This window comes from Neofelis nebulosa, chromosome 9 (genome assembly GCF_028018385.1).
Source record: "Neofelis nebulosa isolate mNeoNeb1 chromosome 9, mNeoNeb1.pri, whole genome shotgun sequence".
Classification (NCBI taxonomy): domain Eukaryota; kingdom Metazoa; phylum Chordata; class Mammalia; order Carnivora; family Felidae; genus Neofelis; species Neofelis nebulosa.
The window spans coordinates 55,789,715-55,803,728 of record NC_080790.1 but is presented as its reverse complement, the minus strand read 5'-3'; the positions used below and the strand labels follow the sequence as shown (position 1 = coordinate 55,803,728).

At 40.0% G+C, this 14,014-nt stretch overlaps 1 protein-coding gene across 10 annotated transcripts in view; it reads right to left on the bottom strand.

Moving 5' to 3' along the window:
• LOC131484997 (E3 ubiquitin-protein ligase RNF113A-like) overlaps nt 1-14,014 on the bottom strand; it is a 505,434-nt gene that overhangs the window by 51,289 nt on the left and 440,131 nt on the right. For all 10 annotated transcript variants that reach the window (XM_058683876.1, XM_058683878.1, XM_058683883.1 and 7 more), the window contains one exon: nt 13,563-13,723. The gene's annotated coding sequence lies outside the window, so the exon portion shown is untranslated. The remainder of the gene's footprint in view (nt 1-13,562; nt 13,724-14,014) is intronic.

Sequence of the window (14,014 nt, the reverse complement as noted above, 5' to 3'; positions counted from 1 at the left end):
CTTAACCTACTGAGCCACCCAGGCACCACCCCCAACCTAGACCTTCTTGATAGAACACTGAGTCAAAACAATAGGATTAAAACCTGTCTTTTCTATGTAAACATAGAACAAAGCATACAGACCACTTCCTGAAATATGTTTAAAACACTCACATACATTTAATTTCACTTATTAAAGGGATCCCTGAAAAGGACACTATGCAGAATACGGGTAGGAAAAGAGCCAGAACTATCCCTAAAGGACATGTGCCTGTGTTTTGGGGCTCCTGGAAGCTGGACAACAGCTGAGGTCTCATGTACTGGAGAACACTGAAAAATACCCTCTCAAAAGTCTCCCTGCGGTGAAGTGTGGGTGCTGTCTGCAATAGAGCCACAAGAAATGACATGGCAACAACAGGCAGGGTTTGAAGTGTGAAGATTTTATGTTTGGAGAACCATCTGTGGACCACAATCCACCCTTATCAACACTATAAATGGCTGGGTTAAGGAGAAACATAGCTAGTAGAGATTTTACAAGTAGCTGTTGAATGCTTTCTTGCTTTCCTTGAGTTTTGTGCCAATTTGGAAACCAGAAAACACTGGAATATGCATGCTGACCTGGAGGCTATAAAACACATCCTCCCAAAGATTGGCAGAAGATACAAAAACACTGGAAAAAGGCTCAGTGAAACTTGAGGATTTTATGGTTGTGTTAGCTGCATCCAAATGTAGCTTAGGAACTTAGAAGGCTAAGGATTTTATCGAAAAGAGTAAAGGTCAAACAGTTTAGGTCTAAGTACTATGCGGATTTATGATTTCCATGGACTTAGATGGAATCAGGGGGCAAGAAAACATTAAGAGACAAACTTTGGAATGTGAAAATTGCCTGATATGAAGGTTCCTACGGGTAGAGAGCAAGTTGCAATCTTACCTTTCAGGGGTATTTATATCAAAATGTGAGCAATTGATCCTCAATATTGAAAAAATGGGGCTCGTTCTCTCTCTTCACTGAGGTGGAATCCATAAAGGGTAGGGATAGAAGGAGAAAACAATGGAATGAAAAGAGGTGAAGAGGAGGGAGGTAAAGGAGGGGGAAGGAGAGAAGGGAACTTGCCAAGAAAAGTGAAGTTGGAAACATACTGATTTCAGGTTTATGGTTTTGGATTTTCAAGTGTACAAACTAGCCACTGTTTTTAGCTTCCATTGGCATCCCAGGGAAATACATAAATAGTCTTAATCCTGAAATAACTACTGCACAGGGAGCAAGCATCAGATACTTAAGATCCACGAACATAAAAGATAGCTAACATGGGTGGCAAATACCACAGGGAACCTGCACAGGCTGAATCTATTTGCCAGCTTTATGGGGTGTAAGCACTTCCTTCAAGTGTGTTTCTCAAGTGTGGCTGCCTGGACTCCCTCTGCACGAGTCAAGGGTACAAACTTCCACTTAATTTTAAGGATGAAATAACTCAAGTCCTTCAACTACCTAATGTTATATATTCTTCGATGGCCATCAGCTACCTTCCGACACACCAAGTTCCAAAAATTTGCCTCGATTTAGATACTAAACAGTAAAATAAAATATCCTTTCCTTTAAAGTAAACATCCTCATGGGGATGACTAAAGTGTAGAATAAAATAAGAATTTGGTTAATTGTGCTTTTGAGTCCCATACACAATGGACACTATACTTTGGAGGCTTTTCAGCTCTGCCAGAACATAAACAGTTGCTTTTCTACAGATACCCTTTACAATCAGAGTTTTACTTTAAGTGACGCACTTATTAGTAGATACTCAGTTGCCATATAAAATAAATATAGAAAATAAAGTCCATAGTATCCTACGCCTCTCCTTTTGAGATTTGTACTCAAGACTCCAAAAAAATTCAGACACATTTCCATCTCTGCCAACAGACCTGACCAGACTTAATATATAGTAGGACTATTTAAAAATCAGCCTAATCAAATAATAAATAAATAAACTTGGTATACACTGTGACAAAAAGCATAAAGATTTAAATGTTCCATCTGCCTTGTGGAGGAATATTTGAAATAGGGGTCAATATTCAACCTTTGGGGTAAAAAAATTTAAATTTTCAACTGTTATTAGGCAATGAAATCTTGAAATACTTTAGTGATAGGTAATAGCTTGGACTTTGGGTAAAATGTTAAATCCTTAGCCTGATGTATTAGGTGATCATGACCTTGTGCTAAGCTTTGCCTCCCTCTATTATAAACAATCCCACAACATGCTCATATCTTCTGCTCCGGGTTTATGTAGGGTACCGTTTCCTGAGCCCATATGGAGCACTTCTCCCTTTGCCCACTTGCTCAGGCTTACACTTGCTTAGCATGACCTCCTGTTTCCTTCTCTTCCTTCAAAAGTTGGCTCTTTCAGAGCCAGGGCCAATTTCACCTCCTACAACTTCCCTGACCAACTCCTTCCTTCCACACTAGTGTATTTCTTATCAGTATAATTCACTTGGAAAAAGAAAAAGAAAAAAGGAAGCATTTATTTTCTCACCACATCTTTCCACATCTTAGTTCTACGTGTAGTTATGTCATGTCTCACCAACCCTGTTCTAAGTGTTTCAGCATTGGGAAGCATGGTCCTCACTGAATTCAATTCAATTGACTAGCTGTGTCTACCCAAAGCAACAGAAGAGTCTAAGAGATATCCATGTGAGATCTGGAGAATACTCTGTCAGGGACTTACACTCCAGCCATATCAGGAAATACTCGTTATTGGCAGTCTGTAAGATGAACTCACCAGACAGTAGGTTTGATCAATTAGATAGAAGTTATGAGGAATGGACCTTGAAACTCTTTTTCCACTAAGCAAGCAGAATTACAATTCTTTTTTTTTCTCTTTAAAGTTGCATTTTATTTATTTTTTTAATAATTTATTGTCAAATTGGTTTCCATACAACACCCAGTGCTCATCCCAAAGGTGCCCTCCTCAATGCCCAACACCCAATTTACCGCCTCCCCGCAATCAACCCTCAGTTTATTGTCAGTATTTAAGAGTCTCTTATGGTTTGCCTCCTTCCCTCTCTAACTTTTTTTTCCCCTTCTCCTTCCCCCTGATCTTCTGTTAAGTTTCTCAGGATCCACATATGAGTGAAAACATATGGTATTTGTCTTTCTCTGCCTGACTTATTTCACTTAGCGTAATACTCTCCAGTTCCATCCACATTGCTACAAATGGCCAGATTTCATTCTTTCCCATTGCCAAGTAGTATTCCATTGTATACATAAATCACATCTTTATCCATTTGTCAGTTGATGGACATTTAGGCTCTTTCCATAATTTGGCTATTGTTGAAAGTGCTGTTATAAACATTGGGGTACAAGTGCCCCTATGCATCAGCAGTCCTATATACCTTGGGTAAATTCCTAGCAGTGCTATTGCTGGGTCATAGGATAGATCTATTTTTAATTTTTTGAGGAACCTCCACACTGTTTTCCAGAGTGGCTGCACCAGTTTGCATTCCCACCAACAGTGCAAGAGGGTTCCCGTTCTCCACATCCTCTCCAGCATCTATAGTCTCCTGATTTGTTCATTTTAGCCACTCTGACCAGCGTGAGGTGGTATCTCAGTGTGGTTTTGATTTGTATTTCCCTGATGAGGAGTGACGTTGAGCATCTTTTCATGTGCCTGTTGGCCATCTGGATGTCTTCTTTAGAAAAGTGTCTATTCATGTCTTCTGCCCATTTCTTCACTGGATTATTTGTTTTTTGGGTGTGGAGTTTGGTAAGTTCTTTATACAGACTTTACAATTCTTAAACAGTTTTTTTAAACCAATAAAATCTTCCTGGGAGGACATAAAATCAATTGTCATTTCTAAACCTACAACTTCTTAACAAGCCACCAATTAGAACTACACAAGTAAGTTTGCGGTCTCATATTGGCACTAAGCCTTTTAAACCAAGGGTAACCGTTATAATCACTAGCTTGTGTTTGTAAAAGTAGAAAACTAATAGTAATAGTAATTTTGCTTTGGGCGTTTCTTTGAAGGATCCAAGATTGGCTTACCATATGCCATTCTAACTAACACAGATTACTTTTGTTGACTAGCATTTTTGCTTATTTTCTAAGTTTGTGGGTCTGTTTGTGGATCCACAGGAAAGGAGATTTAAAAATAAGCCATGACCGGGTTGGGTAGGAAGATGCTACATGAGCCCATGCCGGAGCTTAGTTTCATTATTCTGCAAGGGCACGTGACGCTTATCACTTTCCAAGTTAGGAGACCTGGCCTTGGTCACGAGGTCTCAATATATCATCAGGTCGTTGTTCGGCGCTGGTTTCAGCTTTTCTTAATGGTGCACTTTACCAGGCAGCTTTTTCATACATCATTAAACAGCAACTCTAACGCTTGTGCCCCCTTCCTGATTTACCGTAGATAGTAATGTTTAAGATCACATTAAACACCACACATGCTCTTTGCCACTTGAGCAACCTCGTGGTAATGAATAGTCAATAGTACCTCTAAATTAAGGCTCCACAGAGCTCGAAAGATTAGTCTGGTCTTTCAGAGAAGGTACAACTATAATTCTAGACAATGAATTCCCTCACTATCTGAGTTTGGGGGTCTCCTTTCCTCTCTCCTAGTGACTCTAGAGTCTAAACTGTAAAAATTGTACAAAAAGTCAACAAGAAAGTGACTGCATTGTCAACTATGGATCTAGGGTCATTTAGATCAGTGTTTACTGAGAATGTCACCTATGAGGGAAGTAGGGAAGTAGCAACATGGGCACTGCCTTCAAGGAGTCTGAAAACAATCAGAGAGAAAAGAAAGACATACAAGAAAGCATGTAATACCACCCACCTGTAGGCAAATGTTTGTAGCTGCATACCAAAGAAAGCACCCTAGGTTCATACCTCTATCTTAGTGCTTTGTATGCTGAAGTCATCTAAGATACAGCTGTCTTCCCCATTAGACTGGAAATCACCAGTGGGCAGGAGCTGTTTTATGCATTTTTGTGTCTGTCACACCTGGATTGCTATCTAACACACTGTAGAAACTAAAACGTATATGTTGAACTAATCCTATCCTGGTGGCAGGTGGAATGAAAGGGAGAAATGCTTAGACGGTCTGGTGCAGGAAGGCTTGAGAAGCATGAAGATCCACCTGGAAAATACTTGCTATGTACAAAGAAATTGGCATTTCTTTTCAATGTTACTTATCTACAAAATGAATCGAAAGCAGAGAGCACATCCTAAGAAGACAAGCATTCTAAGTGTGTGTGTGTGTGTGTGTGTGTGTGTGTGTGTATATATATATATATATATATATATATATATATTGCTGAATAATGAAGCTGCAAAGTTACATGCCTTGAATTCTGGTGTTTCCATTGAAAAGATACTCCTGTAATCCTGAGCTCTCTGCTCACAAGCATTTTTCTACTTTTACACAAGGCCTTCCCTTCCTCCATTCTCTAGGCTTCCGGAAACCTGTACAGGGTCAGTATCTGCAGCCACATCGGAAATGGGATTTGTCTTGATCATGCATGTAAAAACACAGTTCTGCCAGAATTATTCAATTAGGTGAGGTTGTGGTTTAAAATATCCACATAATATTTTTCAAATTTTGTCTTTCTCTTATGCCACTGGTTGGGCTGAAGTGTGAGTGACTGAAGATGGAAATATTAGAAGCCTTGGAAAGTTTCAGGTAATCTAGGGAAAGAGATTTTTCCAGAAGATCCAGGAGTCCAGCAAATAAGCCTTCAGTCCTGCCCAACAGCATGGATTCTGTTCCAGAGTAGAAACCTCTCCTTTACTCCAGTAAACTCTCCTTAAAAGCACTCTGAATGCAAAAGTTGGGGATCTCCTCCGATTTTTGATCATATAATACTGAATGCTCCTGTGATGTCCTATCTTTGGCTCACTTTGAGCAGCAGCTCTAAAATATAAATGCAAAGAGCAGAAATTTCTCTTTCCCATAGTATTTAATTGCTAAAGACCTATGGCTTTCTCTCCTGAGGCTAGCAAACCTATAACCAACCCAACAACTGTGGACATTTATAAACTTCACATTTCTGCTTTCTTAATTAAAATGGCTGCCACTTACTCATGAATACAGCCAATATTTATTGAGCACCTACTATATGCCAGGTACTGAGCATTCACCCTGTTAGATGAAGAAATAAATCACAGTTTGGAAAACAGACAGCCATGGTTTGTCTTTCTCCCTCAGGCTCTGAACAGAGGATACCCAGGACTAAGTAAAGAACTTGGTGCCGTACCGCAAACCCCATAGTTGGAGACTTTTTTTTTTTAATTGGAGACTTTTGAAGCCACTTAACTTTGGTGGTAGAACACTCCCTCCCACTCTCAACTGTGCTTAGAAAGACATAAAAATATACACCTAATTTTCAAAGAAAGGAGCAGAATGCATTATCTTTTTTACATGTAACACCTAGATTCAAGCACAATTTCATTAATTTTCCCAGGTGATTAATTTTATAGAAAGCTGGTTAGTGGCATATTTTCTTTCCTGACACTCCTGGGAATATCTGAAATACAGTTCTCTTACCATAAATTTATAATAAGTTTGATTAAATGAAAATACTATATGACAAATGCAACCAGCTGAGTTCTGTGGAGAAGGAGGTAAGAAATAAATGGTGTCCATGTTTTTCACTGTTTCTATCAGTGCTTTTGTGGCTCCATAAATATTTACATATGCTGCATATAACATTGCAATAATTATTAATATTAATAATATAAATTCAATATTGGATATAATACTATGTATAGCGTATAGCCAATTCCTAAAAATTCCTGGCCTAACTCAGTGTATAAAAACACTTACCTAAGATACTTGAAAAGCCTGGGGCATGCTGCTTTATGTCTCAATTTATGTTTTGCAATTCCCTCCCATGAGAAATCTGCTAAAGGTGGCTTCTTGGATCCTTTCTATGATTGACTACTCCACCATCACCAGCTGGTATCCTGGGTGTTTATGTCTTCCTCTGGTCCTATGGAACATTCTCTTATCATGGAGGACAATGTGGGTCCTCTCATCCAGATAGTCCAGCCCATGATTCCCCCTAAAAAAACCATTTCCAAGTCTATTGGAAGGCTAGAGAGAAACTCACTTTATGTTTTCAAAAAGCGTATAATTTTTTCCTCTTTTTGGTTTCTCCTTCATTTTTTCTCTCTCGGGAGAGTTACCTTCTGTGTGTCTTGAGTCCTCCAATGTCCTTATTTTTATTTATTTATTTGTTTGTTTATTTATTTATTTATTTATTTATTTATTTTAATGTTTATTTTTGAGAGAGAGACAGAGCGTGAGTGGGGGAGCAGCAGAGAGAGAGAGAGAGAGAGACAGAATCAGAAGCAGGCTCCAGGCTCTGAGCTATCAGCACAGAGCCCAATGTGGGGCTTGAACCCACAGACCATGAGATCATGGCCTGAGCTGAAGTCGGACACCCAACCGACTGAGCCACCCAGGTGCCCTTGTCCTTATTTTTAATCTTCCCATGCTCCTTGCAGTATATTTCTGCGTGATGCTCTTTTTTTTTAATAAATTAGGGGAGGTGGTTGGGGGGGATGGGCATGTTATGCTCTTTTAATATCCCTACAGGATCATTAACAATATTTTTATCACATTCAATTCAATTTAACAAATCTGTATGGAGTGTATGCAGCATGCCCTATGGCAGGAAGAGTGAGGAAGGAACAAGAGTGAGCAAGGCTACTGTGGAACCTGCTTCCACAGGGAGCCACCTGCTTAAGCAGAAGACAATCATCCGCATCACTAGCTAAAGCCTAATATGCCAGGATAGCGTAAGTGCCATGAAAGGCTTGTGGCACCAAAAACAAGGGATTATGTCAATCTGAAAGGATTATAGACTGTTTCACAAATTAAAGATTTGCTATATGTATGTAAATGACATTATGTTGTATGCCTAAAATGACTACAACGTTATCAATTACATCTCAATTAAAAAAAAAAACATTTCAGTGGAACAGAATTTTTATAGCTTTCCCAGACAAAGGGGAAATGGTGGGCAGAGACAGACATTTGGGCAAGAGAACCCAGGATGTAGTTTGGAAACGACAAGTCATGCCTTATGAATGAGGAATGTGAATGCCTGGAGTGTTAGTCAAAAATCAACCTGGGAAGTTAAGTTGAAGTCAACAGAGCACCTGCAAGACTAAACGAGGGACTTAAGAAATAGAGCTCTACAAGAGTCTTGAACTATGCTGTAGAGAGAAAGTCCCATTAGCATGTCATACATTCTGGAAGGCAACTTCACCTAATTAGTCTGCTACAGTGTATATCTAGCTGACTCAAAGATACTAGATATTTATCCTCTCCTTTTAGTCATTTAACCAGTGGCTGTCAATTTATGAAGAGATTCCTCAAAACACGAAGGACTCAATGAAACAGTAAGATTGGCCAGGTTGCTATACGGATTTCTGTATTGCTACTCCTAATGCATTCCTCTTTCCATGTCCAGCTGAAAAAGACTGAGACTCTACTATCAGTTTGGAAGAGGTGGCTTCAAAATATTAAAATTTGAGGGTTTAAAAAAATTTTTTTAATGTTTATTTGTTTTTAGGAGAGAGAGAGAGAGAGGGAGGGAGATGGAGGGGGGAGGGGCAGAGAGAGAGGGAGACACGGAATCTGAAGCAGGCTCCAGGCTCTGAGCCCTTAGCACAGAGCCCCACGCGGGGCTTGAACACACAGCAGCGCGGGATCATGACCTGGGCCAAAGTCAGACGTTCAACCAACTGAGCCACCCACATGCCCCTAAAATTTGAGGGTTTTAAGAACAGTCTTTATTCTTCCTTCATGTCATAAAATATTAGGGATTGTTTTTAAAAATCCATATTTCTGCCCAGATTTTTATCTCTCCATCATCCTCTTGGCTTTTTCCATTTCCCCCCACCCACAATAATTACCTACTGAACAAAGCAAAACATGGACACTCTAGAACCTGAAGAGAATAGTGAAGAAGAAAGGCAGCACCTGAAGACAGAAAAAAAGAAGTCAAATGGATGCTGTAAGCTTCAAGAAGATGCAAACACCTGGTGGATGGCCAGAAGTGGCCCCTACAACTAGACAAAGATTCTACTCCAGAAGGATCCCATTGAAGCAAGCCTTTTGGGTTTAAAACTCGGTGTGACGCTTTTGAAACTCTGGACCTTCAAACTTCACTTGGCCCTGGCACTAATGAGCAGTGGCTGCTGCACATTATGTTATCTTATCCCCCTGCTTATCCTAGACACAGAGACAGAACCCCTTTCAAACAAGAATTGTTATTGTTTTCATCACACTAGCTTCAATCGAGCTATTAAAAAAGCGTTTCTTTTATGAAATTTCTCTTAGAAAACAATGAATTAGAAGATAACAGGAAATGGCTGCAGGCAAGTGAAAAAATACTGGTAAAGTTATAACAAAACTTTCCAGAAGTTTCTTTGGATTTTTGTGTTCTGTCACATTTCAACCACCAGCAGTCTTCCCCTTCTTCCACCTCCAAGCAGCAAAACTATGGGATGGTTCATTTCTCATCTAACATTTATCATCCTGCACGAGACTGGGTCTGTTCCTCTCTTGCCTAGATAACTGTCATAACAGGGATGGTTTGACCCAGACTTCTATAAACAACTCCCTCCCCCTAGCCAAAAAATAAAGACCTTTAACCTTTGAGAAGAAACCAGTTTGTTGCTTTCTGCCATTTGGAAAACATAAAGCAGTATCTCTGCCCCAACTGCCATCAAAACCATAAGCAAATATGCAGTGCTCTTTGGGGAGGAACCAGAGTTTGGCAGAAGGTAGCAGAGATGGAGAGAGATTCTAAATCATTGCCTGAACTGTGTTCTTAGCTTCTCCCCTCCCTCTTTTTCTCTGGAAAAGGAGCTAGCAGGTGGCAGGCTATGCAGCACACCACCAGCAGGCTGATTACAGCTGTGCATGTTTGGCAAACAAATGTTAATTTTGGAATTGGTTGTGGGCCAGCTCCACTGGGTGGGGGCGGGGAGAAGAACCTGCTGTTGCTGCACTGGGGAAATAGAATGTGTCCACAGATGCCAATAACCCAGAGCACTTCATGGAGAAACACAAGCACAAAGTCAGCTCCAGTGCCATTCCTGGCAACCGGACACCATCCTAGACCCTGACAGAGGAAGGGGGCCTGAAGAGAGAAGATTGCCTTCTCTTGAGAAGCAGTAGGGAAAGAGGGAAGTGACTAACATGCAAAGTTTTCCGTGTTCATTGCCTCTTTTACAGAGAATTGGAATTGTGCCATTGGATGGAATCTGCAGGCGTTGCATCACACCTTCGGGGAATTTCAAATTCTCTAGGGGCTCATTTTCCTGGCCCAGCTCCCAGAAGACCATCTGATCCTGTGGAAGGAACTCTAAGTTAATGTCAGGGACTGCAGGGTGACTTTCATTCCTCCAACTCTGGGCAGCCTTGGGCAAAACATTTAATGGATTGATGTCTCCATTTCTCAATCTACATAACTGTTTGAGCTGCCCCTCTCCCTTTAGATGTGGGAGGGTAGGATCTAATAGTGGATATAAAAGTAGTATGAAATAAAATTCCACTTGCTTTTACCTGAAAGGGCCCAACTGAGGTGGAATCAACTGAGAAAAGTCTAAAAGCAGTATAATTTCATGCTCGTGATTCAAGCACCTCCTAATACCGTACCAGAGAGGTCCCTCGCCCCTTCCCACCACATGAAAACACAACAAGAAAAAGCCATCTGTGAACCTGAAAGTGGGCCCTCACTAGGTACCGAATCTGTTGGCACCATGATCTTAGACTTCCAAGCTTCTGGAATTGTGAGAATAAGTTTCTACAGTTTATAAGCTATTCAGTTTGTGTTGTTTTGTTACAGTAGCCCAAATGGACTAAGACCTGGGTTGGGAGGGAAGAGACTTTTTCCTTCATTCCTTGGAGAAATATAAATATGTAAGTTGCTGTGCGGGTCCATAAAAAACGGCAACCTTCTGCACGTGTCACGTAGTGGGGGCCAAGAGGGAGGAGCTGCCTCAGATTTTACCCACTCTCCTCCCCCTTTTGCGTCTATTTTACAATATGATGATAATTGACGCCCATAATAAGAACAGAATTTCAACAGAGATCTAAAGTAATTTCTGTGCTGTCAAATAATGAGTCACTTTCAGGAGTTTCTGTATTTGGCATAAATCCAAACCTCAATTGGTATGTATTTTGTCACTCTTAGAAGCCACCAACACATCTAGACTAACCAGAAAAGTCCTCAATTATTGTAGAGAAATGGAAATAGATGTTTTCACACACCTGGAGGAAAATTATGAGTAGCTATCTTGGGATACTTCTACATTATACGCACATCTGGATGAGAACTGAAACAATTAACCCAGTATCCAGTTATAGATAGTATCCAAGATATCTGATGACAAAAGTTAAGATTTTTGAGAACGTCTAAATATGCACCGATTTTTTTTTTTTTTACTTTTTTATCCAGATATTCAGTTTAAACGATTGGTCTATGAATTTCTACTGGTCTCACTGTCATGCCAAGTGTCCTTCAGAATTCTTATTTTAGCAATCTGTCCTCTCCTTCCATTTCAATTTTCTTGGCACGCTGACCACAATAAGAGAAGAGTCTAACCTCCCTATCTAATTGCGGGTTTTGTAGACTGGCTAAAATATGGTCGGAACAGTGAGTACAGATGAGAAGCAGCTGTCAGTGTTATGGTCCCAGCCTCTTGGTAGACATTCCATGAAATATTTTATCTGGGAGTGAATTTCTTAGGGCCTCTCCTGTCTGTAGTTTTTGTCATGCAAGATTAAAAGAGCACAGTGGTATCAAGAGTCATCAGGCAGTGATGAGCATGCGTGCATTTGAAATTTGGGGTTGCCACACTACCTTAAAGGGTATGTTTAAACGTGAATTGTCTGTCAAATCCCAGGTCTCCACATATGTGTTTTGTGGGGCTATCTAGGGGCACATTGTTGGGTTTAACTTAATGTTTAGCCAGATTAATGCAAAAGTTAAAAAGTGATTTCTTTTTGGGGCTCCTGGGTGGCTCATTTGGTTAAGCGTCAGACTTCGGCTCAGGTCATGATCTCGCGGTTTGTGAGTTCGAGCCCCACGTTGGGCTCTGTGCTGACAGCTCGGAGCCTGGAGCCTGCTTTGGATTCTGTCTCCTTCTCTCTCTGCCCCTCCTCCAATTATGCTCTGTCTTTCTCTATCAAAAATAAATAAATGTAAAAACAACTTTTTTTAAAGTGATTTCTTTTTTTTTTAATTCTTACCTCTTGGTGAGCCTTTAATGACCACCTAGTCTCAATTAGCCAGCACCCCCTTTGTTGGTCAACGTCAAACACTCACAATCTGAAACTATCTTGGTCATTGCTTTTTGCATGCTTTCCACCACAAAAATGTAAGCTTCCCTAAAGGACTTGGCTTTGCTCGTTACTGTATCCCCAGTACCCGACTGAGTGCTCAAATATAAAATCCTAGTAGATAATGCTACTGTGTGTACACATAAGAGAAACACAAATGAAAATTTACACAAAAGTGTTTGAATATGCATTAGATATCTCTGAGAGCATCATGCACACCTGATAACATTAGTTGCTTCGGATGCCAAGGAGGAAGATACCTCACAATATACCCTTTTGTGCCTCTTGAATTTTGAGTCATGGGATTATATTAACTATTCAAAACCAAAGGAATAGAGTTTTTAAAAATGGAGTGCTCTGTATTTGCAAATGGAGGTTAGATGCCTCTGAAGGGTACAATTATGTTTTCCATTCCTGTCAGTCCTATGAGCCTTTATGCTTGTTCGTTGGTTGTCGCGGGGGGGGGGGGGCAAATAATTTTACACTCTCACATATTTTGCCTCATCATCTTCAAATATTAGTCAAACATAACAACATTACAAGACTCTGACCCCCAACTCAGATTATTCTATACCATGAAAGGAAAAAAAAAATCAAATGAGCCAATTACACAGGAAGGATGGAATTGCATAATTAAGAACATTCACGATGGTTTTACTGAACAGCATTAAAACGGTCCATTTTCCAATCATTCATTGCTTTTATTGGACACCATCCTGACTTAATAGAATGGTTCTTCTTAACGCTGTTAATTTCTGGAAGGGCTCCAAGGCAAATGAAATCTTGATACTCGTGTTCTGGGAATACAAGCTGTGAAATGGTGGAGGTGGGGGATGTGGGGGAAATCTTGTCGAAGATGAATTTCACCCTGAAATGTGACAGGATGCTTCATACCTCATACCTCATCACCACCTAGACAGTTTATATCATTGCTTCCTCCCAGCCTCTAGAATGTTCTTCTGTCACACTGAACAAGACTCAGGCAGCTAACTCCAAGAGGGTAAAGAGAAACTAAAGCCATAATACAGATAAACATTTCATGCTTTTTACTGTCTGCTTCCCCCACACAAGGGAGTTGTGCATGAGCGATTTTAGTTCATATAATTACATCAAATAATTATAATTACATCAAGGATAAGAATATTAATAACAACATCATTACTTTGGATCCATCCAATATCCTACTTCAAGAGAGGCCAAGGTTTTTTCATAGTTATGTATGGGACTTACCTCACCAGGAGTGCAGGGGCTAGGTTGCTGCTCTGGATGTCACGACTTCTTAAGTGTCTAAACAGAAATCCAGATGTGGTCTCAGAGCCTCAGTCTTTTGCCAGAGCCACCACACTTCTCTGCCCTCTGCTGCATCTTGGGACATTTATGGATGATCCTGGCTAAAAGAAGATGGAATAAAAATATCCAACAAGTTCATGAAAAACTCATCATTGAACTGTGAATCAGGAAACTTTAGACTAATTAACTAAGCAGATGCATGATAACTAGTATGGTCGAATCAGAATAATTTTTACCAAAATACATTCAATTTAACCATAATATATATCTGGGTTTATACCTATAAACTACACTTACTCCAGATGTTTCTTAACATGTAACAAAGTTTTGATTCATACATTGCTAATTCAAAAATTGTGTTTTTTCAGGTAAGGGAGAAGTTTCCTATTTTT